Source organism: Suncus etruscus, chromosome 5, assembly GCF_024139225.1.
Source record: "Suncus etruscus isolate mSunEtr1 chromosome 5, mSunEtr1.pri.cur, whole genome shotgun sequence".
NCBI classification, from domain to species: Eukaryota; Metazoa; Chordata; class Mammalia; order Eulipotyphla; family Soricidae; genus Suncus; species Suncus etruscus.
In genome coordinates this window covers 95,329,159-95,353,761 of record NC_064852.1, presented here as the reverse complement: position 1 = coordinate 95,353,761, position 24,603 = coordinate 95,329,159, and the positions used below count along the sequence as shown (strand labels likewise).

Below are 24,603 nucleotides of genomic sequence, written 5' to 3'. Positions count from 1 at the left end.
TGTCCTCTCTCTGGAGGAGGCTTGTCAAATGATCAAAGTAGTATATCACCTGCATTCTCTTACAGGTAGTAATATCACTACTGGGCTGGTTCCAGAGCTCAGAGAATTCTATCACATGCTTCCAAAGATCTCCACTTTCATTCAAGGAAGCCATTTGCAGCAAGGCCTAACCACCTCCTTTTATCTCATCTTCTCCATTCACATCTTACATATCCAAATGTTCAAAGACACAAATATAATGATTTTCAAATACTTTGCATTTATTACAACATTATATTTAGTTTGTCTTTTATTCCCACTCATCTAAAAGCTACAGTCACTACCATGAACCAAAAGAATCACAATGGATTGATTTCAAAAGCATCTTTTGGGTAACTTTTGCCAATTTCAAAAAGTCTGGTAAACAGCCTCAGGTTTCAAAATAATACTACTCCCAAATAGTCCATCTATAGGTGTATTGACAATCTCATTAGTACTGAAGTTTGGTTTATCATTTCTTTAGTTTATCAAGATGTTAGTTTCCATTTTATTTATTCTAGATCTTCAGCTAAGGAAATGTAATCTTAGTTTCTCTTTTTTTTTTTTTTTTTTTTGTGGTTTTTGGGTCACACCCGGCAGTGCTCAGGGGTTACTCCTGGCTCCATGCTCAGAAATTGCTCCTGGCAGGCACAGGGGACCATATGGGACGCTGGGATTCGAACCGATGACCTCTTGCATGAAAGGCAAACGCTTTACCTCCATGCTATCTCTCCAGCCCCATCTTAGTTTCTCTTTAAGGCAGATTTTGCTTTCATTGTTTCACTACATTTAATTGGTTTTTTTTTACTTTTATAATAGATTGCCATGTTCCCTCTATATTATATTAATAAGATAGCATTTGGGGCAGGAGAGATAGTATAGGGATAGGGCATTTGCCTTGCATATAGCTGTAGCATTCCTGGCATTCCATATGGGTCCTTGAGCACTACTAGGAGTGATCACTAAGCACAAAGTCAGGAGGACTCTACACAGGACTTCTTGAGTACCCCTGAATGCACCCCAAAACAAAAAACAAAAAAGGATGACATTTAGGTCTTTTACATGATAGTATCCAAATGCAAATTGGAGCAGATGAATAGCACAGCTGGGAGGGTGTTTGCTTTGCAGGCAGCCAACCTGGGTTCAATCCCCGGAGTCCCATATAGTCCCCTGGAGTAACTTCTGAGCACAGAGCCTGGAGGTGCTCATACTTTTGAGCATCTCCAGGTGTGAACCCCCACCCCACACACACACACATACACAAAAAACGAAGCTCAACTATAGTGTTTGAAACAAACAAAACCAACAAGCCATTGTTACTTCTTTGGCAGACTGCTAAATTTGTGATTCTCTCCTATAGCACTTTCCCTGGAACAGACAGTTTTTCTATTTCAATGGCTATTATATCACATTTCCCTAGATTGTCTCATTTCCAGTGGCTGGAAGGCAATAAATATATCACAGAGAAGTGAAATTAGTCGTAAGACTTAAGAGTCCTCAACCTCTCCAGAACCCTCATAAGCCACTTCACTTCCTTTATCTATTGAGAAAGCTAAGTGGAAAGTTGAAGGTAGTTTACTACTTAATTGGAAACTATACTGTAAAGCCATAGTGGTCAAAACAGCACAGTTTGGGATAAGGCCAGACTTAAATTAAAAAGTTTCTGCATGGCAAAAGAAACACTGTTAAAACTAAAGGACAACTAACTGAAAAGGAGATTTATCTGTATTTAACAAATTAGATAGAGGGTTAATATCCAAGATATATAAAAGTACTCACAAAGATCAACAACAAAAATCTAAAACCATCAAAAAATGTGGCATGGAAATGAACAAAGACTTCTCTGAGGAAAACCAACAGGCACAGGAAAATTTTCTCATCATCACTTATTATTACAGAAACCAAATCAAGATGATGAGATACCATCTCACATCAGTGAGAACAGCACTGATCAAAAATACTGGAAACAATCTGCCTTGGTGTTGTGATAAAAGAGGAACTCTCATCCACTGCTGGTGAGAATGTTGCCTGGTTTAACTGTCATGAAAAACAATATGAAGATATCTGAGTAAACTGAGAATTGAATTGTCATAAGGCTTAGCAATTCCATTTCTGGGTATCAGGAAACAAAAAAAAATCATTCAGAAAGATAAGTACACAAAATTACTTATTGCAATACAATAGCTAAGATATGAATCAAACTAGGTGTCCAACGATAGATAAGTGGAACATGAATATGTGGTATATATACACAATGGAATACTGCTGTTTAATTGTAAATTATATAGTCCTAGTGTTGGAGGGTGAGGCCTTTCTCAGTTCAGCCTGGTGCCTGTAGCCCCTTCTGCCTGCAGGTCTGTAGATTGCAGGGTAATGGCAGAGAAATGATCCACATCAGTCAGATGAAGTTTCAGGAGAAGTCCAACTTTATTTCAAGACTCTAACCGCCATGTGCATTTCTCCACATGGCTTCGAAGATAAGCAGCTATTTTTCCTGCTGTTTTCCATCCATGTAGCTGATCTGCTCTCTGCCTATTCCCCTCCTCCCAGCCATCCCTATTATTCCTCACTTCATGATACCCTTGCCCATACCAGGTGTGGGCTGTCTGATCATTCAGGTGGAGTCATTCGGCAGGAAGTTGGGGGAGAGGTAACAGAATACTACACAGCTATAAGGGAATGATTAAATCACACAATTAGTTACAATATAAATGGAACTAGAAAATATCAGGTTAAATGAAGTAAGCCAAAAGGACAAACACATGTGGTATATAGAATAATTGGCTGAGGAGTGAAATGTTAAAAAAAAAAAAAGAATGCCTAGACCCCAGAGTATAGAGAGGAAAAGGACAGAGAAAGAAAGAAGAAAGAAAAAGAAAAAAGAAAGGAAGGAAAGAGGAAGGAAGGAAGGAAGGAAGGAAGGAAGGAAGGAAGGAAGGAAGGAAGGAAGGAAAGAAAGAAAGAAAGAAAGAAAGAAAGAAAGAAAGAAAGAAAGAAAGAAAGAAAGAAAGAAAGAAAGAAAGAAAGAAAGAAAGAAAGAAAGAAAGAAAGAAGAAAGAAAGAAAGAAAAAAGGAAGGAAGGAAAGAAAGAAGGAAAGAGAGAAAGAAAGAAAGAAAGAAAGAAAGAAAGAAAGAAAGAAAGAGAGAGAAAGAAAGAAAGAGAGAAAGAAAGAAAGAAAGAAAGAAAGAAAGAAAGAAAGAAAGAAAGAAAGAAAGAAAGAAAGAAAGAAAGAAAGAAAGAAAGAAAGAAAGAAAGAAAGAAAGAAAGAAAGAAAGAAAGAAAGAAAGAAAGAAAGAAAGAAATAGAAGGGGCAAGAAGAGAGAAGAGTAACAAGAGTGCAGGGGTAAAGGGGATTCAAGTACATTGGTAGTGCAGAAGAGTGATATGTCTAAAAATAACACTGAAACCAAGAGATTCAAACTTCAACAACAAAACTTAAAAATGTGTCTGTCCACAGGAACGACACAGTTCTTCACAACTGCTACAGGAAACAAATCCCACCCGGGACAGCCGCAATACTGCGAGGTCACCAACAAATGCCAGCTCTAATATGACATCCTGACAACGAAGAAAATGGGAACAACCTGACCTAAGTGAAGGTTATCCTACCTTTCTAGCTAACGACAAGACAAAATCAGAAGACTTGTCACCCTTTGGAAGGCCCAAAAGCCAAGATTTCGAGTTACAGATGACTGCTGCTAGAACCATGACCAGACTGTATACAGCCTGGGACCAATAAAAAAGCCCTAACCTAGGGTTTGAACTACGATCTGCACAATGAACATGATCCCCAGTTTCAAAGGTCTGGCAGAGACCATTGTAACGGAATGGGGCTTCTGGAAGCACAAAGAAAGACACTGTCCTAGGTGCCATCCTAGCTTCAGTGCAAAGACCAAGATCACCAACCACAGAAGATGAATTAAAATGACACTGATGGAACAGAACTTCTAGAACCACAAAGACTGACTTCATCATAACTCCCACCGCAGGATCTGTGCAGATACTGAGATCCCTAGACACAGAGGCCTGATAGTATCACCCAGGACAGAGCAGAGGTCTTACAAACACCACAAAAGCACCACCGGGAGAGTAAATGATCCTGAACAGAGTCTATAGTTGATCCCATGACAATACACTCCAAGGGCGGAGAAACCCCATATCTCTTAGGCCAAGTGAATTCCTTTTCGAATGACCCCAATATTTACTGTGCCTGGGCAGGAGGGAAAAAAAAAGCACAAATCATTATTTTTTTATATATTATTTTATTTTCATTTATTATTATTATTTTTATTTACCTATCTATTTTTGGTCAATTTCTCTGTTTGGGTGTGATAATTGAAGTTGTCCCCAGTTATACTTATTCTTTCTCTTCCTTTCTGTTCTTCCTTTGTATGCTATGCCATGTTTCCTATATCAAGACCATGACATTTTTTTGTTTGTTTGTTTGCTTGTTTTGTTTTGTTTTGTGTTTGTTTTTGTGGGTTTTTATTTTTTTGTTTGTTTGTTTGGTTTTTTTTTTTTTTTTTGGTGCTTGTGCTTATTGTTGGAGTCCTCACGGGATATTTGACATTTCTTTTTGTACTGGTGGAATGTTTCACCTTTTTTCTCTCCTTAATTTCTCAAACCGATGTTGAGAGCCTCTGGAAGAATTCCACTTATTTTCGGCGTATTAGACTTTTACCCCAGTTTATTACTTTTCTCTCCTTTAAACAAAACCACGTAACTTGAACTAGCTAATCCTGCCCCTCCCAATTAGAGGGGGAAACAAGGGAGACACCAGGACCAAATAGGTGCAAGACTACTATGCAGTAGGCTAGATACAGAGGAGACCACACATCCTAGCTACCCTGGGGGTGAGGGAAGAGGATATGGGTGGTAGGACAAAAACGGAGGTGTAGGGAGGACAATTTGGTGATGGGAATCCCCCCTGATTTTATGTAAATATGTACCTAAAATATCATTGTCAACAATATGTAAGCCACTATGATCAAAAAATAAATAAATAAATAAATAAAAATGTGTCTGTCAAAGTGGCAGGTTGGGGATAGGGTTGGAAGTGAGTGGAAGGGAATCTGGGAATCTTGGTGAAGGAAATACACCAGTAGTAAGAATGGTGCTGGAATGTAGTATGTCTAAAGCCCAACTATACATAACTGTGTAGATCATGGTGCTTTTAGTAAAATATAAAAATAAAATAGCTAAGTTGTTTATGCTACTATAATTCATCTGTCTAGGAGACTAAAATTTTTGAGCATATAAACCAGGACCATCATATTCTCTGATACCTCTTTTCTCCTGGTGAGTTCACAATTTAAAATCTAAATACACTGTGGCTGGAGTGATAGTACAATGGAAAGGGTGTTTACCTTACATGCATGATCAAACCTGGATTTGATCCCCAGACACTTCTCACTCCACCATTACTGGTTCCTGAGCATAGAGCTAGGAGTAAGCCCTAAATAACTATGGCCAAAAACAAAAATAAAATTTGAATACTTTGATATCTAAAGGATGAGTGTTTCGATTAGGAAAAGAGTTAATTAGCAATGCTATTTTAATTATCTTTTTTTTTTCTTTTTTTGGTTTTTGGGCCATACCTGGTGACTCAGCTCAGGGCTTACTCCTGGCTATGTGTACAGAAATCGCTCCTGGCTTGTGGGGGGCCAGTGGGACACCAGGGAATTGAACTGTGGTCCATCCTAGGTTAGTACGTGCAAGGCAAACACCCTACCACTTGCACCACCGCTCTGGCCCTCAATTATCTTTTAAAAATTAAATTTTGGCACTGTGACTTACAGTGTGGTATTAAATAATACAGTTTGAGGCATCTATCTGGTGTTCCAAACTCCAAACCCATCACTGTGTCCTTCCTCCAAATTCCTGAGATTCCCTACCCTAAGGTTCCTCCACTCCAGCCCACCAGGTCAATTCTCTAAAGGTCTTCCCAAACCATTCAAATATACTAATGCTAGGAATAAGCCTTAAAATTCTTTTAAGATGGAAATTCTTTGGGCTGGGGCCGGAGAGATAGCATGAAGGTATGCATGCCTTGCATGCAGAAGGATGGTGATTCAAATCCCGGCATCCCATATAGTCCCCCAAGCCTGTCAGGAGCGATTTCTGAGCATAGAGCCAGTAACCCTTGAGCGCTGCCGTGTGTGACCCAAAAACAAAAAAAAACAAAAACAAAAAAAAAATCTTTGGGCTGTTGTCTCACTGACTAACCTTGAGAACAATTTAATGTGACTGGGTTTTTATTGTTTTCAGTTCCTTCAAAGAAAGGCAAATATTTACTACCTCTGATACTTTGTCTCTAGTCAACTGATTCTTTTAAAAGACAAGTTCTTATCTAGCATTTTATTTTCTCCAAAGTTATCTGAAAAGTAAGTATTCAATTTTGCAGTGCTTTTCATAATATTCCATCTGTTCTGATATTTTCAGAGAAGTTTTATTTTAACAAAAAATATCTTAGAGAATTCAATGGTAAAAGGTAAAGGTTTTACTGCCAGTAAATTTCTGTTTCTCTTCTTTCTGGGCAAAAGCCAGTTTGAATTTAAAAATAGATCTGAGAAATGTCTACAGCTTGTGATTCATTCAACCCACTAATATTTGCTCTTGAATCATAAGGAGATTTGATACATGTGAACTAAAATGATCCGCCTAGTTAACACCTTTCCATTTCAAATCAAATCAAATAAATACCACAGCAAACTTCTGTCTAATGGACCCTCTCACTCTTATTTTTAATCTATCTTGAAAAAAGTAAAGTTAGCAGCTTAGGTCATTCTAAGTGTACTAGGATGAATATTTATCAATTTCTGAGATTTAGTCTCATTTTAAATAGTAATTGCTGTATTTTCAATTGTACATACCCACTAGGGTAACAGCAAATATTGATAGAAATAAAAATATTTCAAAGTAACAAATTATTTTAAGTTTTTAGTAACCTATATTGGGTCCAGAGAGATAACTTGATAGGCCGAGCACATGCTTTGTATGTTGGAGGCTTGGGTTTGATCCTTAGCATTATATGGGGTTCCCCAAGCACTGTAGGAGTGATGTCAAGCACAGGACTTGGAGCAGTCTCCAAACACTGCTGGGTTGTGCCCCCCCAAAAAAACCCAAAAATAAATAGGGCTGGAAAGATAGTATAGGGTTAAGGGATGAGGTTTTGACCATGTTCTTGGTTCAAATCCCAACACAAACAGGATTCCTTGAGTACCACTATGTGTGGCCTCTGAGCACTACCAGGTGTGCTCTCCTAAAAAATACCCCAAATCATTGGCTGTTGTAAATAATGCTGAGATGAATATTGAATGTAGATACTATTTTAATGATAGTCATTTTTTTTTTTTAGAAAATAAAGTTTGTTAGGGTTGTGAACATTTGGCTAAAACAAACAAAAATACGGAACGCTTCACGAATTTGCGTGTCATCCTTGCGCAGGGGCCATGCTAATCTTCTCTGTATCGTTCCAATTTTAGTATATGTGCTGCCGAAGCGAGCACAATGATAGTCATTTTTGTTTTCTTCAAGTATTCAGAAATAAAATAGGGATTCTATGCTATTTATCTATAAATTCTAGCCTTCTGAGAGATCTCTTCAACCTCTACTTTTAATAAGGTCTGAGAAGAATGGAGAGGTTCAAACAACATCTTCACTGATTTTAAACAAAGCTATTTCAAATGAACCTGAATTTCATTTCTGACAAACCTGTAGGACTCTCATTTTTGGATAAATTAGGGAGTTGGAGATAGAAGTATCTCCTTCAAAGTTAGAGACAGAAATTTGATCATGAGGATCAGATATAAACTAAGTTAACTCTATGCTCTCAGTCAACTTATGAACACAACAGAATCAAGGGTTTAAGTTTGTAAAGACAATCTGGATATTTCCTTACATATGTCCTAATTTAGAAGCACTGCTTAGAATCACCTTTTTTACAGTTTTATCTCATCTGTCTTCTTTCCAAGAATATGGGCCTTGCTTACTCAAGTAAAGAAGGCTAAGTCTGTATTGGTAGGCATCCTCTGAAAGCACAGCAGCTAGCTATCCCATGGTCGGTGTGGTAAAATGAATTAGGAAGAAAGTTACTTCATACTAACATAAAAGTATGAGTTAAATATGACTGGTTGTAGGATTTGGGTCCAGGAATTGGGCAGCCATTAAGTTTGCAATGATGATCTAAGTTCATCAACAGGAAAAGGTATATAATACCTTTATTGTTTAGAGTCTGGAGAGATAACAAAGTGATAGGGTGTTTGCCTTGCACATGGCCAATCCAAGACGGACAGTGGTTCGAATCCCAGCATTCCATATGGTCCTCTGAGCCTGCCAGGAACAATTTCTGAGCACAGAGTCAGGAGTAATCCCTGAGCACCGCTGGGTGTGGCCCCAAAACAAAACAAAACAAAAATATCTTTACTGTTTGGTTGAATTCCCCCCCCTCACCAACATCCAGCTTTATTGAGGTATAATTGGCAATATTGCTAGAAATACAATGTGTACATTGTGATGGTTTAATATATGTACACATTGTAAAAGAATGTGATATGTTGTTGAGTAAAATAAGAAAGTATATAGTTTGGAGAAATAAATATTTATTAGGGACTTAGGGATGTGTCTCAGTTGTATACACTTTGTATATTTGGGATCCTGGGTTTGGTCTCCAGCATTATTCAGACTGCTTGTTTTTTGGCCCTAGCTATTACAAGTTACATCCCAACCCCCCAATCCTACTCCATAAGTGTGAGTCACTCTTGGCACAAAACAACAATGCAAATTTTCAAGGTAACTGATGTGATTTTATATTTTTTTCTCATTTCTATGTTTTAATTTCTTTACAAGGTACATACCTTCTTTACAAAGCTAGATTTTAATGATCTTATAAGTATTTTTAATGATTTTATAAGTATTTTATAAGTATAAATCATCTTAATGATTTTATAAGTACTTTTTAATTGGATGAAATTCTGGACCCTCATTGAGAATCTGGACACTAAAATTCTCACTTTCTTTTTTTTTGGGCCACACCCAGCGGTGCTCAGGAGTTACTCCTGGCTGTCTGCTCAGAAATAGCTCCTGGCAGACATGGGGGACCATATGGGACACCGGGATTCGAACCAACCACCTTTAGTCCTGGATCGGCTGCTTGCAAGGCAAACGTCGCTGTGCTATCTCTTCAGGCCCCAATTCTCACTTTCTTTAATGGTTTGGGATGCCCTTGCATGAGGCAAGCAATGTGGGTCCATTCACAGCTGAAGGAGATAAGCTGCAAAAGCTTCAAACAGCCTAGGCAACTCTCAAAAGAACAAGGCTAAGGAATCCTCAAGGAACCAATAGAGCAATCTCAAGAACATTGGAATCAACCTAATGTTCTAATGTTATGAAAATTTTTAAATAAATTATGGCACCTCTAGATAATTGGACTATTTTCAGCCATTAAAATATATAGTTTATAAGAATATTCAATAACATGGAAAACACTTAAAGTTTAGCGTTAAATTTTAAAAGTTATATGCAGCATTATGCTCTATGAAAAGAGAATTATATATGTAATTTAATTTCCAAGAGGAAATACACCCAAAATTAATAAACATTATCACTATGATAAAAATATAAGTTATTTTGGCTTTGTTACCCCCTTTCTCTATTTTCAAAAATTTCTACCATGACTTACTTTTATAATTAGAATATACACAATGTTATTATTATAATTATTTTTAAGAAAGTTGTCCTTATAGAACTGGAGGATCACTTTCTGCACTGACTCTGCAGCAGTGAGCCTGGATGTGAATGCTCATTTTGCCGCTTCCGGAAGCCACTGTCCTTTTCTGTGTCTCGATTCATTATTTTAAAAGAAAACTCATTACAGCACCTACATATCAGCACACAACACCGAAGGGTTGTGTTCATTAATAATAAAGTGCTTAACATTGTGCCTGGAAATAGAGAAAAATAGAAAGAACCCCCAAAGTAATCTAATCTGACTTTTATTACTATTATAGGTTTTGAAATTTCAGTGCTATGCTCCTACCTGTTTACAATTAAGCTGTTTCTATAAAGGTTATTTTCTGAATGTAATCATAGGCCTGTAAGGCTTACGGAGACTTACATACAATCTTTAATGCAAAAAGCCTTAAGAATTTTCTCAGAGATCAGGTATTTAGCTTGCTGAGTTAGGTAATGAACAACAGACTACCAGCCTATGGTGACTTTTGCTCTTTCTCTCTGGTTTTAATGCTGTAGAAGTGATCACTGAGTTGCACCTGCTTATTCCAAGATTGGAAGGGCCAAGATACACTTCTCTGATTCTATTCTTAGGTGAGAGCTTAGTGCTGCATCTCAGCCTCTCAGCATTCAGTGCAATGTTGTGGCCCACATTTGGGGTGAGTGAGTCCATGCCTAGGACACCAAACTAAGAAGGAACATATCTGGAATTTCAATGTATATTTATCTTGCTCCATACTTGAGTGTTTTACTAAGATCTTTTCATAAATTCTAAGCGAGAAAGAAGCAAAATGTCAAGAATACACTTTAGTATCAAAACCTGATAGTAGGACACAAAGGATCAGGTTGCTTCCCATTTCTCATTCCTAAATGTCAGGAATATAAAAGAAATCCAGATCCAGCAAAGCATCAAGCTCTTGAATCGCAGAGAGCAGAAAGCTGAAGAGACCAGCCTTTTTCCCCCCATAAAATTGAGAATGAGCTATAAAAGAGGCCCCATGTGAACCATAAATTGGGCTAGCAATCTGTGTCCTCATGTGACTCAAGAAAATCAATCTTTTCAGTGCAACAGCAGTAGGTGAATGCTTAGGAATGCAGTGGTGACCTGGTGCTCTGAGAGCAGGGCATTCTCCATTGTTTTTACCACACAGTCTGTGCTATGAGTCTCTGTCTGTCATCTATCTCTGACTATCTCTAGAGCTCTTTCACACACTTTATTCCTGCTTGAAATTTAGATCTTCACCTCAGTGAAGCCTGATCTGCCTCTCTGGGGACTGTGAACCAGCCATGAAGTTCACAAGCTTTGGGTCAGTTCCCTTATGCTACTGCTCCTGTGTACTGTTGTTCTCTTTCCTGTTACCAATGAATCTTTCGATGCAGAAGATTACAACTTTCTAAAATAAAGTGATAGTGTACAGTACATAAAGGTGTTCAATTATTGTTCTCTCATTCTTCCACTTGTAAATCCAATACTCAGGCCCTTTGAAGCTATAGTTATTACATGATTTTTTCCCTTGAATGGAGTAAATTAACAAATGCAATTCCTTCCAGTAGCACAGACATTTAATCTTATTTCTGATTTTTTATTTCCTAGAATATTTTATTTCCTTTGTTTATATCATACTCTGAAATACCTATAACAATAGTGGTTACATGGCTGGGTATAGTTAAGTGACTTTCCTTTTTTTCTTTAAATGACCAAGAAAAAAAAAACCCTGTTATCTTTTCTTAAAAAAAAAAAAAACTTATGACACTATGATTTCTCAAGTTGTTCATGGTATAGTTGTTTTAGGCATTAAATATTCAAACATCAATGCTATCACCAATGTGACCTTTCCTCCACCAATGTTCCCAGTTTCTAATCCACCACCCAAACCTATCCCTTACAGGAACAAAAATTAATTTGTCTCCTTCTGGGTTCCAGGGTCATCACTGTTCATCAGCCCTTTGGGGCCAGCCTGGTTGGTGCTGGGGAGAAATAGGGAACCTCACTCCTTAATCCCTTCTACCAAATGCAAATGGGACTGTCTTTTTTGGTCTTTCTCAGCAACCTTCCGTGTCCCAGGCCATTGCTGAATCTTTGTTCCCTGCGGACAGTGAGGATTGTGTCTGGGTGGGAACAGGGAGGTTCCAGTCCTAATTCCCTCTACCAAGCTCAAACAAAGGGGGCCTCCTCTCCTCTCCAGTCTTCCCTCAGTTTCCTTCTGGGTTCCAGGGCCATCACTGTTTATCTACCCCTTTGGGGCCAGCCAAGTTGGTGCTAGAGAGGGAATAGGGAACCTCACTCCTTTATCCCTTCCACCAAATGTAAACAGGACTGTCTTTTTGGGTCCTTCCCAGCATCAATCCATCCTTCCTTCCTTCCTTCCTTCCTTCCTTCCTTCCTTCCTTCCTTCCTTCCTTCCTCCTTTCTTCCCTCCTTCCTTCCTTCCTTTCCTCCTTCCTTTCTTCCCTCCTTCCTTCCTTTCCTTCCTTCCTTCCTTCCTTCCTTCCTTCCTTCCTTCCTTCCTTCCTTCCTTCCTTCCTTCCTTCCTTCCTTCCTTCCTTCCTTCCTTCCTTCCTTCCTTCCTTCCCCTCAGTCCTCATTTCTCAAATTGTGCAGACACTAGCGAGCCAGCACAAAGTCTTTTCAATTTATATCATAGACTTCCTGGCAGATTGAATCTAGCACTTCTTTCAACACCTTGAGAATCTAGCTCTCCAAAGCACTAAATGCAAAGATCAATGGGGAAGCTAAAGAAGACATCTACTGTGGGGGATAAAAAGAGAAATCCTGGCAAATCTCCAAATCCACCCAAACGCTTGGACCTTATAGATAAGAACCTAAAATCAACACTTAATGGTTTAGCAATGGAAATCAATGAGTCACTAGCCTGTGAAATTAAGAAATCTATTGATGAACAATTCAACCAACTCAAAGAAGAACTCTTTCAGAAGATGAGAGTCTATACAAATGGAACTGAAGGAACTAAATAGCATGTTAGCAAGCCATAATAGTATAATTACTCAGGTGGAGAATCACATAGAAGAACTTGAAGACAAATTTACAAGCCAGCTAAGATAAAGAAGTCAAAAAAGAAAGGAGAAATAAAACACTTGAAGAAAATGTAAGGTACTTAATGAACAAAGACAGAAGAAATAATCTCCAAATTATAGGGATTCCAGAAAGAAAAGAAAACAGGAACAGGAAAGAACAAGTAGCTAAGGAGATAATAGCAGAACACTTCCCTATCCTCGGAATATCTCTACAAATCCAAGAGACAAAAAAGTACCAAACAAAAAAGACCATAACAGAATAACATCAAGACATTTAGTAATCCAAATGGCATAGACTTACTCCAGAGAGGGTTCTTATGACACCCCGATGACTTGGTAACAGCAACACCTTGCTTTCAGGGCAGGGTTTTCTGCATTGACATCTATGGTGAGAAGAAAGTAGAAGACGCACAGTGTCACCCTGATTTCGACACAGGTTTTGTACAGAAACCAGGATCTCTAACTACAGAAACCTGACATAAACAACCGTGATTGTGAAGAGCTTTTATGGAACCACAGAGAAAGACTTTGTGGTTGGACAACCTAGTATGTCTGGAGCTTGGAGTTGGTCCTATGCCAGAATACTTCATAAATTAGGTCTCCCTGTTTTTAGGTCAAAGGTTTTTTTTCTTTCTGTTTCTCCCATATTTTGCTGTGTCTATGCAAACAACTGCCACCCACACACCATTTTTTATTATATTTTTATCTCATCTTTAAAAAAAAGGTTATAAACCTTCTGCTATTGTATTAATGATTTTATTGGAGATACAATCATTTTCACAAATATACTTGCTACTGAATTTTTCCTTCTTTCTTTTTTCTTCTCTTCCATTTTATTTTTTAGTTTGTCTTTCTATTTTCTTCCTATTTTTTAAATAACTTTGCTTTCCATCATATTGAAACAAATATATAATGATCAGTTATATCAACTATGTGATGGATTTTCTTTAAATAAAAAAATTTTTTAAATTAATTTCAGAAACGCATCGCTCTGAAACTCGGCTAATTTTTGGAAAGCTTTATCGAGTGATAAATCTTGACAAAAAAGAAAAATTAATTTCATATTATTTGTTACAATACAAAGTCAAATGGAATGATCAAAACTTAGATCAATAAGGATCAATTTGAAATAACTTATATCTCACAATGGTATTGCTAAAGTCATTATCTGAGGATTTACTGGATTGTGGTTGGTACTGTACTGTGTTACTGTATAGACTCACTGAGCTTGGCGGTCTTCTATGTAACAGTTCGCATCAGGCTTGTTGTGGTCCTACTAGGCTGAGACTAATATGTAATTTTGAGGTGTTGGGCTGTGTAGCCCAGGGTCTAAAGATCTGAAACAAATCTTTATCAAACAAAGCAGTTTGATAAGGTTAAGTTGTAGAGCTAGAAAATTTTTGTTGGATGTAGAGGGCTATTGTGGCTTCAGATAGAAAGGGGAAATTCACCTTACTTACCCTTTTTGAGAAGGCCCTGGAGTTTTCAGCCTGGTCCAGACAACCAGGTGCCATCATTTTCTTTTTGCGCTTAGTAGAAAAGGCTGGGTCATTTTTTTTTTTGCAGTGATCTTGGCAAGTGTGGGCAGAAGCTGCTGAGTTTTCCAGTGCTGGGTTATGGTGGAGGGGGTCTTGATCTACCCCATGATTTTTTCTTGTTGCAAAAGATATTAATATACTGAACTATGTCTCTAGAGAAGCTATGGGAAACATGTCTTTTATTGATTGTTTCTTCTTGAATTTACACACCCTAGTAAGTGTTGCTTTACCTTTGCTTGCCTCCTTCCTTCCCTCTCTTCTTTATTCCTCTCCTACCTTACATTCTTCTGTACCTTCCTCTGTTCATATCTAATAATCAACACAAATATATTCTAGAAGAATATATTTCCCAAAACTGAGAAACCTTGTGCAGTCCAAATAATAACTGTCATGATCCTAAGTAAAGCCTTAAAAATCTAATTTTTAATGAGATTTGGGGCCAGAGCAATATCACAAAGGATAGGGAATTTGTCTTGCACATGGCTGACCTGGGTTCAATCCCTAGCATCCCATATGATCCTCTGAGCCTTCCCAGGAGTGATTTCTGAGCACAGAATGAAGAGTAACCCCTGAACACTGACAGGAGTGACCTAGAAAACAAATAAACAAATCTCATTTATTCTTATATCGCTAGTGCCAGCCTAGTATTTTATCAGATCATATATTCCATAATCATAAAATTGTTTTTAAGTAAATATAGGAGAAAAGAGATCAACTCTATAATGTAACAGTGTAGTTTTTGTGATGGTCTCTTACTTAAAGACTAATATCCAAGATAGGATAAAACAAGAATTCACCATATCTGGATAGCATTACAAAATTTTAAAATGACTTTCCATTTGTTAAATAGATTATTTACATAGCATACTATGTATTCCTTTATAATAGGGAATTTAAACACTACTTAGTCTGATATTGGCAACAAATCTTGAAACCTTGTGTGATAAGTATGAAAAAAAGCAAACTATGGGAGCTAAATGATTTGCCAGTGGCATAGGTTAATATTGATTGTATTTTCAACATTAAAACAAGGGCAGCATCTCTGACACCTAGAACAGTACCAGGTATGTAGGAGATACTAAATAAATATTTGGGGAAGAATTAATCAGGTTGGCCGACTCCAAAGCCTTGGCTCTTTCCGTGACATCACTTACTAGTCTATAAATGGTCTTTTAACTAATCCAGGAAAAAAAACAGTACACTTTTTTACACCCAGAAGAAAAGAAGGCCTGGGAGAGAAAGCTAATTTACTTTTAACTGACATGAATTGCTGGTCTAGGGCTAGAACTCAATGTTCGGGATTCCCAGCAGTAGTTTCTAAGACTAGAAACCACTTGAAGGCACTGAGGCAGAGGTGAGTTGTGGTCCCCTTACTTCCCACAGGAAAAGCTCAAGAAGAAAAAAGTTTAGATGGAGAGATCCATGACTTTGTCTAGAAGCCAAAAGGCAACTTGATGCTGAAACAAAATTATGACTCCCCAGTAGAAGAGTGGGGTTTACTTTTATATTTGGAAATTAATTAATTTTTTTAATGTAATTTTTATTTTGATCATAGTGGCTTACATATTGTTGACAATAATATTTTAGGTATATATTTACATAAAATCAGGGGGGATTCCCATCCCTAAATTGTCCTCCCTACACCTCCGTTTTTGTCCTACCTCCCATTTCCTCTTCCCTCTCCCCCAGGGCGTCTAGAATATGTGGTCCCCTCTGTATCTAACCTACTACTTAGTAGTCTTGCATCAGTTTGGTCTTGATGCCTCCCTGATTTCCCCCTCTAAGTGGGGGCAGGGCTAGCTAGTTCAAGTTGCGTGGTTTTGCCTGAAAAGGTGAAAATATATAAACTGGGGGTAAAAGTCTAATACCCCGAAGATGGGCAGAATCCTTCTAGAGGTTCTCATCATCGATTTGGGAAATGAGTGAGGGAAAGAATGTGAAACACTCCACCAGTACCAAAAGAAGTGTCAAATATCCAGTGAGGACTCCAGCTATATCGATAAGCACCACAAAAGACAGATAAACAAAATAAAACAAAACAAACAAAAACAAAATTTATTTTGATTTGTTTTGCTTGAGGGTTTTGTTGTTTTCTTTTTGAAGGGGAGGGCATACCTGGTCCTGCACTCAGAGTTCACATCTGTCAGGCTCAAGGATGCCAGGAATTGAACCCAGGTGGGCTGTATGCAAGGCAAGTGTACTATCTCTCTGTATTATCTCACTGTACTATTTCTCTGTCCCTTAAAACTGGTTTAATAGTGAAATCTCTCTAGGAAGCTGAAAACTGGAAGTAGTAGGAACTATTATCAAAAATTGTTGGCACTAACGCAATAGCACAGTGAGAAGGGCATTTGCCTTGCACATGGTTGACATGGGTTTGATCCCTGGCACTCCATATTGTCCATTGAGCTCATCGGGGTGATCTCTGATAACAGAGCCAGGAGTAACTCCTCAGCATCCTTGAGTGTGGGACTCCCCCCCAAAAAAACTCAAATCGTTGGTCTCCAAATCATCATCAGCCTTCGACTTTTCAAGGAAGAGAAATATGTGCTCAGTTACACATCTTAGGATCTGATATCTTACCATATGTATTTTGTAGATACATTTTTAAAATTTTTAATTTTGTATTTAATGCCAGGAAAATATCTATGTACATCTTATTGCTAATTAATAATAACTATGGCAATTACTATATATATTTAAGTACCCTACTGAATATGTCCCTATAATTAAGGTACAGTGTAAAATAAAGAAATATGGCCAGGTATATGGCTCAGTGATTGAGTACTTGTCTTGAGATCCTGAGTTTGATTTTCAGCATCACATGGTCCTCTGACACCATCATGAGTGACCTATGAGCACCGAGTTTGGAGTATCCCACCCAACCACTAGATGTAAATTGAAAAAAAAAGTAAATTGAAGAAAAAGTAAATATAAATAAAACTTCACAATATTCCATACAACATTTAAGAAGTCATAGGAAAGTAAATACATTTATTAAACCCACAGACAATTAAACATATTAATATTTGAACAATGAAGTATTTATAGCTATAGAGCTCAAGGAACTGGCCCATCTCAATGACATTCCCTCAGTGCTTTCAGAGTACAAACTCTACTCTCCTTCCTTCTTCCCCATTATACACCCCCCCAAATCTCTGAGTGTTTTGTCTATTAATCTTCACAATGCATCAAAAACAGTGGAGGCAAACAGGAAATTATTCTATTTACATCCACCCCAAAAACCCCCATAATCTAAGCTTCTAGTAACAGCTTGCAGAAAGGCCATACAAACCATTCCTGGTGGAGGAACAAATCATCACCAGCAGCCCAACACTCCAATAAAAGAGGTTATGTATGCTCATCATAGCCATGAAGACATGCCTGCATGCAACTGGCATATTAGCCCCTGAATTCTCATACTATCTGGTATACACCCTCTACACCTTGGCAAAGATCACTCTGTGGACATTGTAGAATTTTGGAGCCACGTTTTTTCTTGACTATCATTACTCTCCTCATCTCCACATTTAACTACTCCTCATTGTGAAGTGAAATCCTTAACAAGTTAAGGAAGAACCCAAACCTGGAAGCAGGGTGGTGCCCCAAACTGGGAAAGATCTGATTGTCACTTGCCATTCTCACACCCTGTCAGTGCCTGTTTGCTTGCCCTTAATTTTCCATCAAATACAACTTTTATTGTTTTCTAAATATAGACATGTTAAAACCTCAGTGGAAAGACCATCTATTGAAACTAGAGTGATAGCAAGTAATGTGCCCAGCAGGCAAATCGCAAAACAAATAGAGGGTGCACTCAGCACTTTTGCTTCTGCTGCATAAAAGAACCCAAATAAGGCTCCTGGAAACATGGGTTGAGTAATCAAGTCCTTTTCCTGGATGTACAACAGCACAGCTTTAGGAGATAACGAATTCAGCTCATGTAATTGTATACCCGTCTAAAAGAGCAAAAGGAAGCACAAAAAGAGAGAAAAGGAGAGCAGGCCAAACTTTTAACTGCTTGCCCTCCTTCTGCACCTGCCATGACTCTGCAAGCAGATCATCATGTCCCTACTGGCCACTTGTCCTGAATTCTGGGACCCCAAGATGCCCATTGCCCTTGGAATTAAAGAATTACAAATTTTTGCACCTGCAAATTAAAAAAGAAACAACGATGAGAGAACTTTGAAAAGATCCTTTAAAACCCTTCTATCACCCTTGTCAAACTGTGTTTTCCGCCCCTGGGAAATGCTAACCAGACATATGAGAAGGGACTCTTGAGGACCATTTGGCTCTTTCACTGAAATTAATTTTGGTTCCTACAGATTAACTATGAAGGCTGTACTGGCTGCAGGTGTGTCAAATCCAGCATCAGGAAAAAAAAAAACAGCAAATTTCATGTCGATGGTTAATGATTCTTGCAAAATTAATTTCATTTGAAATAAGAGCATATGGAAAGAATCAATCACTCCCCATTTGGAGTAACTATTATTTTAGCTTGCATGGATTTCTGATATAATTTTCTTCCATTCCCTTAAGGATTGGGGCATACTCATACAATACCTTTTGCAAAAGAGAAGATCCCTGTCCTCCCTCCCCAGGAAAGAGGAGAGATGTGTTTCATAAATCTTTCCAATTGTCTATCACTAAAACATACATCGAGGCTTCCACAGACAATGATAAAAGCCCTTCTAGAAAATACAACTCTGTTCCCAAGGTAATTATGGATTCCTAGGGTCTGGATGCTGACTCTGGGCTTGCATTTAGCATAAGATCAGGCATCACTTATTATGCATGTCCACATTAAAGAGATGGCCAAAGAATTTAAATGTAACACCACAAGGAAGCACAGAGGCAATGGAAATCGAATGGAAAATATAAAGAAAAAATATTTTTCAAGTGTTTGGGAGGAAATGACTATATTAACAAAAATCCCACAACCACATGTTCACACGCTTGTATTTCCATGTTATATGCAAAACCATCTCTAGGGTTTGGCTCCAGCTTCTTTCAAGGGGAATAAAACAGAGGCCGGAACGCCCATTTTAAGGGATAGGTTCCCAGGATGGAAATTAAACCATTGCAGTCTCTTTTCTACTTATTTTGTTTCTTCTATTATTGTTTTTGTATTTATTTATTTAGGAACTCTGCACCAGCAGTGGTTGGAAGTCACTCACTAGAGCAGTGATCATGGGTTTCGTGCCTCAGTGCTGGGGAAACAGGAGGACCAACCCTCAGTCTCCCATCTGCAAAGCACGCACCCCAGGCCTTTGACCAGTGTCCTCTCAATGGACATAGTTCTAATAGTATATTTATCTGTTACTTATACCTTGCTCCAGAAAATATTTAACATAACATATTGATACAGCTCCTCATCCATATCACTCACAGATATTTACTGACATTTGCTAACTTTCTTGACCAATTATGGATACTATTTTATTTTCTTAACCAGGTTATTATGTTAAGCACAACAGAAAGGTGGGAGCAAAGGAAAAGACTAGTCCCTATTTTTGAGAAGCACATTATTTAGGGAAGAAACTACCACGTAAATTCATTTTTTTTTCTTTTTTTAAAAAATTTTCTTCATGTGACCAATCTAAGGTTTATTTAAGCCACCCCCAGCTGGAAGCAGAGGAATGAGTGGTGGGAAATTGGTCATCGGTGAACTAGGATCCCATCCGCGTTCCTGGTCGGTGTGGAGATTGGTCCAAACAAGTGCTGTGATGCCCGGGCCTGGACGCTGGTTCTCAGGTATTAGTCATCTTTGTAGCCGGTTGGCAGGGGGTTCAGGTGTGAATTATAGAACAAGGTGTGATTGCCCCAGGGAAAGGGCTTGATCCTGATGAGGAGATGGGGGTAGGCGACAAACTCGGGCCTCGAGTCCTCTTCGCGATGCGACTTCAGAAAGACAGTTAGCATGCTCACCGCCACCCTGGGGAGGGCGACGAAGAAGATGAGGGCTTTCCACATGCGAGTTGAGCCCTCCTCGCTGTGGTCATGACTCGACATGGACCACCAAGCTGGGGAGCGGCTTGGCTCTGCAGCCTGGAAAGTAGGGATGCAGCCTCTGCAGCCATCTTTGACCTGCACACACCTCTTATATTTGATTATAGCAACTGTGCTCATGCAAAAATGATCTAATGGTTTTTTTTCTCTCTTTCTACTTTGGATTTATTTTTTACATATATTTATTGGACATCTATTTTTTGCCAGGCAGTATGCTAGGAAATGAGACTATAAATTTGGTTACAAAAATCCAAAGAAGAATTTCAAAACAACATTCCACAATTCTAGGACAGCAGAAAAGAAGTCAGGAGACATATGCAATATTTGTGCCAATGGCGGAGAAGCAGAGAATTCAGAAAATACCGGGGGTGGAGAAATGGAATCATTCCTTTGTGGCTTTGGAAGAGATCCTAAATTTTGTGGAGAGCAGGGGAATAGGGATGGTGAAGAAGTAATGACTACTTAATTCAACTTTCTTTAGGCTAATGTTACAGCTAATCTCCATTCATCAGCAGGGGGTAAGGGGACTGGTAGGGAAGATTAAATCCAGATTCCAGTAGTTGGAGATTCAAGCTTTAATTGCATGAAATTCACAAGAGAGATCACCTGGAATTGACTACGTAAGTAACAAAAAGTAGGGGAAGAAGGAGGGTATAAGAAAACCAGAAAAGAAATCTTTGAAATAAAATTTGCAGGAAAGAACAGAGAACAGAAGACCAGAGAGTGACCAATCAAAAGATTGCCACCCTTCTGGGTTTTCTAAACAGAAACCTGGTGTAAGCACTTAACCAACTGGTATAATCTGGTCATATGCTCCATAGACTATCCTAATTCCTAGGAACCTGTGACCCTGTTCTGGCTCTTCATATCTTCAGATCTTAGCACAGTGCCTAGCCCAGAATTGATTTTCAGTAAGTGTTGGTTAAATAGACAAGAAAGTGAATCAAGTGGCAGGACAAAAACAAACGTAGGTCTATATTCCATACATTGAAGACTTTAGCTGCATCCTATATATTTTGGTAGACTGCATCTTCATTTTATCTAAAAGTAATTTCTGATTTCTGCTTTGACCCAGTAGATATTTAGGTATGTATTGCTGAATTTCCATCTATTTGTGTTTCCCAGAAATATGAAAAAAATGATAGTCTTCCATAAGAAACAGATAATGTTAGACTGCTTCAATTTGGGAGGCCTAAGATAAACACCATTGGAGAAGTCCAGGAGGATTAGATTAGATTAGATTAGAATAAGCATAAGATTTCCTAGTGACTAGGAAACTAGTGACAGATTAGAATAAGCATAAGGTTTCTCAGAAAGAAGACACACATCTAAAGGTGCCCTCCATTTCTCCATCCAGAGAACACACATTTATATGCTCATCAGCAAATATTCTCCCAAATGACAGGTAGAAATATGCATTAAATTACATATAATTCCATATTTGGTACCATGGGGCACAAAATTTATCAGGATTGTGGGCAGACCATAGAGCGGTATGGTAGGAAACTTTAGTTCTAATCCCTATTCAGCCAATTATTTTGCTGTTTACTTTGGTAAAAGGTGCTTAATTTCTTTGTTTCAATTTCCTCATATGTAAAAATGGGAAAAAGTAATACATACCTACATACTAATAATATATCACTCAAAACACACAGAACCAACTGAAGCTTTCAGTAAATGGTAGGCTAAATATATCCTATATATAAATATAATAAAATATAATATATATTACATAATATATAAATGTGTATTTATATATGTCAATTTATATATAAATGTGTATATATATATATATATATATTTAAGTTGGTGGTCACAGCTGGAGATGCTGGGATGCAATCAGTAGCTTCTACATGCCAAACATCCAACCATTTGTATTAACTGCTTGATCTTGAAGTCTGACATTTTTAATGTCATGTTAGTTATACGTTTGAGTTCTCACTAAGTAAAAGAACTGGTTGGGACCAGAGAGAGGGCACTGGGGAGGGCATTTGCCATGCATGTGACCAACTCGGGTTTGATCCCTGGCATCCCATATGGTCCCCTGAGCACCTCTAGAAGTAACTCCTGAGCCCAGAGCCAGGAAAAATCCGTGAGCGTCACCAGGTGTGGTCCCCCCCAAAAGAACTGAAGCCACACTTTGTGGGGTTCAATCCTAGCCCTTGCATATAATAGCTACAACTTTTCTGTCAATTTCATCATCTGTAAAAAGTGACATAGGAAGATCTTTACAAAGCTATTGTGAGATGAATGAATGTAAGGAAAGTTGTTATAGTAGTGTCCCGTGCTGCTAAGTATGAACCAATCTCATGAACAGTCTCATGTATGAACAGTCTCAGCTGTGATGAAATATAAAATTAAATTAAGGAAATAGACAAGATCTTTACAAAGCTATTGTGAGATGAATGAATGTAAGGAAAGTTGTTATAGTAGTGTCCCGTGCTGCTAAGTATGAACCAATCTCATGAACAGTCTCATGTATGAACAGTCTCAGCTGTGATGAAATATAAAATTAAATTAAGGAAATAGACAAAAAGCCAGGAGACAAACAAATCAGTTACAAATTTTGTTTATGTTTTTTTGTTTTGTTTTTCGGCCACACCCGGTGATGCTCAGGGGTTTCTCCTGGCTATGCGCTCAGAAATTGATCCTGGCAAGGGGGACCATATGGGACGCCAGGGGATTGAACCGAGGTCCGTCCTGGGCCAGCTGCATGCAAGGCAAATGCCCTACCACTGTGCTATTGCTCCAGCCCCCAGTTACAAATTTTGATATGTGATGGGAAGGCAATAAAACAAGACAGAATAGAGAAAGAGAGGAGAAGTCACTTGAGCTATTAGGGAGTCTGGGAGGCCTATTCTAAGGAAGGAACATTTGAGCTGAAAGCAAAAGGAAAACACATGAAAATCTCCTTTCTGGACCTTGCCAACAATTGAAGGAAGATACCTCCTCCAGGCACTGGGCACAAGAAGTACAAATGTCTAGTAGATCATTTCAAATTAAATTCCTAACATTTGTGATAGCAACATTCTTTAACAAGAATATGTTGTTTACATCAACATGAAAAAATTATAGGACACGATCAGACATAAGTACACATACCAAGAACTCATTCCTGAGCCTTGCCTGACATTCAAGCACATGCTACAATGGTCTGATGATGTGTACAATATCATACAAATGGACGTTGTAGGGGCCAGAGAGATAGCATGGGGTAAGGCATTTGCTTTGCATGCAGAAGGTCGGTGGTTTGGATCCCGGCATCCCATATGGTCCCCTGAGCCTGCCAGGAGCGATTTCTGAGCATAGAGCCAGGAGTAACCCCTGAGCACTGCCAGGTGTGACCCAAAAACAAAACAAAACAAATGAACGTTGTAGACCTGAATTTTTGTAAAAGACAGATAAAGAAGTTAATCTTCCTAGTTAATGAGATGTTAGTGATTTTCATTATAAAAATATGGAAGAAGCAAGAGGACTAATTTTCAGGCTCACACAACAAAAATGCATTTACCTGACAGCACAAGTTGAATGTGACTTACTTCCAGTGTACTTTTTATATAGTTTTTATGTATAATAAATTTGGATCACATATCATGTTTCAGAAGAGTACTTTGTATAGTTATAAGAGAATATGTTTTATTTAATAATATGTGTATATATGTGGCAGGACAAAAAGAAATTATGTAAGATCAATAAAACAATTTTTGCCAAACTTTTAAATGTTACAGAAAGCTTGAAAAGCACAGCTGGAAAAAGATTGCAGGTGGGGAAAAGTGTATCATTAGTCTTTATCTCTCCCCATTGGTTAGTTCACTCATTTAACTTGTCAATGATCTCTGTGCTAGTTATTCTTTATTCTCTGCCCTTTTCCCTTTGGTTTATTCCTCCCTCTTTTGAACACTTTTTTGTTCCCTGCAAGATGGGGGGTTAGAGAGTGACCTCAATGGAATTCTTTTGTCCTCTAACCTTTTCTTTCTTGACTTTGTGGAAACTTTTTTTTTTATTTGATAACATGGACAGTATAGCTAAAACTTCTAGATTTGAATATTTCCCCCCAAACTGTATGCTAAACATAAATCTTTTTTTTGTTTTGTTTTGTTTGTTTGGTTTTCAACCACACCCAGTGTCGCTCAGGGGTTACTCCTGGCTAGAGGCTCAGAAATCGCTCCTGGCTTGGGGGGACCATATGGGATGCCGGGACTCAAACCATGGTCCATCCTAGGCTAGCACACACAAGGCAGACTCCTTATCGCTTGCGCCACCACTCTGGCCCCT

At 38.3% G+C, this 24,603-nt stretch overlaps 1 non-coding gene and 1 pseudogene across 1 annotated transcript; both read right to left on the bottom strand.

The window, feature by feature from the left end:
- Nucleotides 1–7,420: 7,420 nt before the first annotated feature.
- On the bottom strand, nt 7,421–7,527 carry LOC126010424 (U6 spliceosomal RNA). The gene has a single exon (XR_007496454.1). It is a non-coding gene; the product is annotated as a U6 spliceosomal RNA (small nuclear RNA).
- Nucleotides 7,528–19,899: 12,372 nt separating this feature from the next.
- Nucleotides 19,900–20,399, bottom strand: LOC126009151 (cytochrome c oxidase subunit 6A1, mitochondrial-like; annotated as a pseudogene).
- Between the last annotated feature and the right edge of the window lie 4,204 nt (nt 20,400–24,603).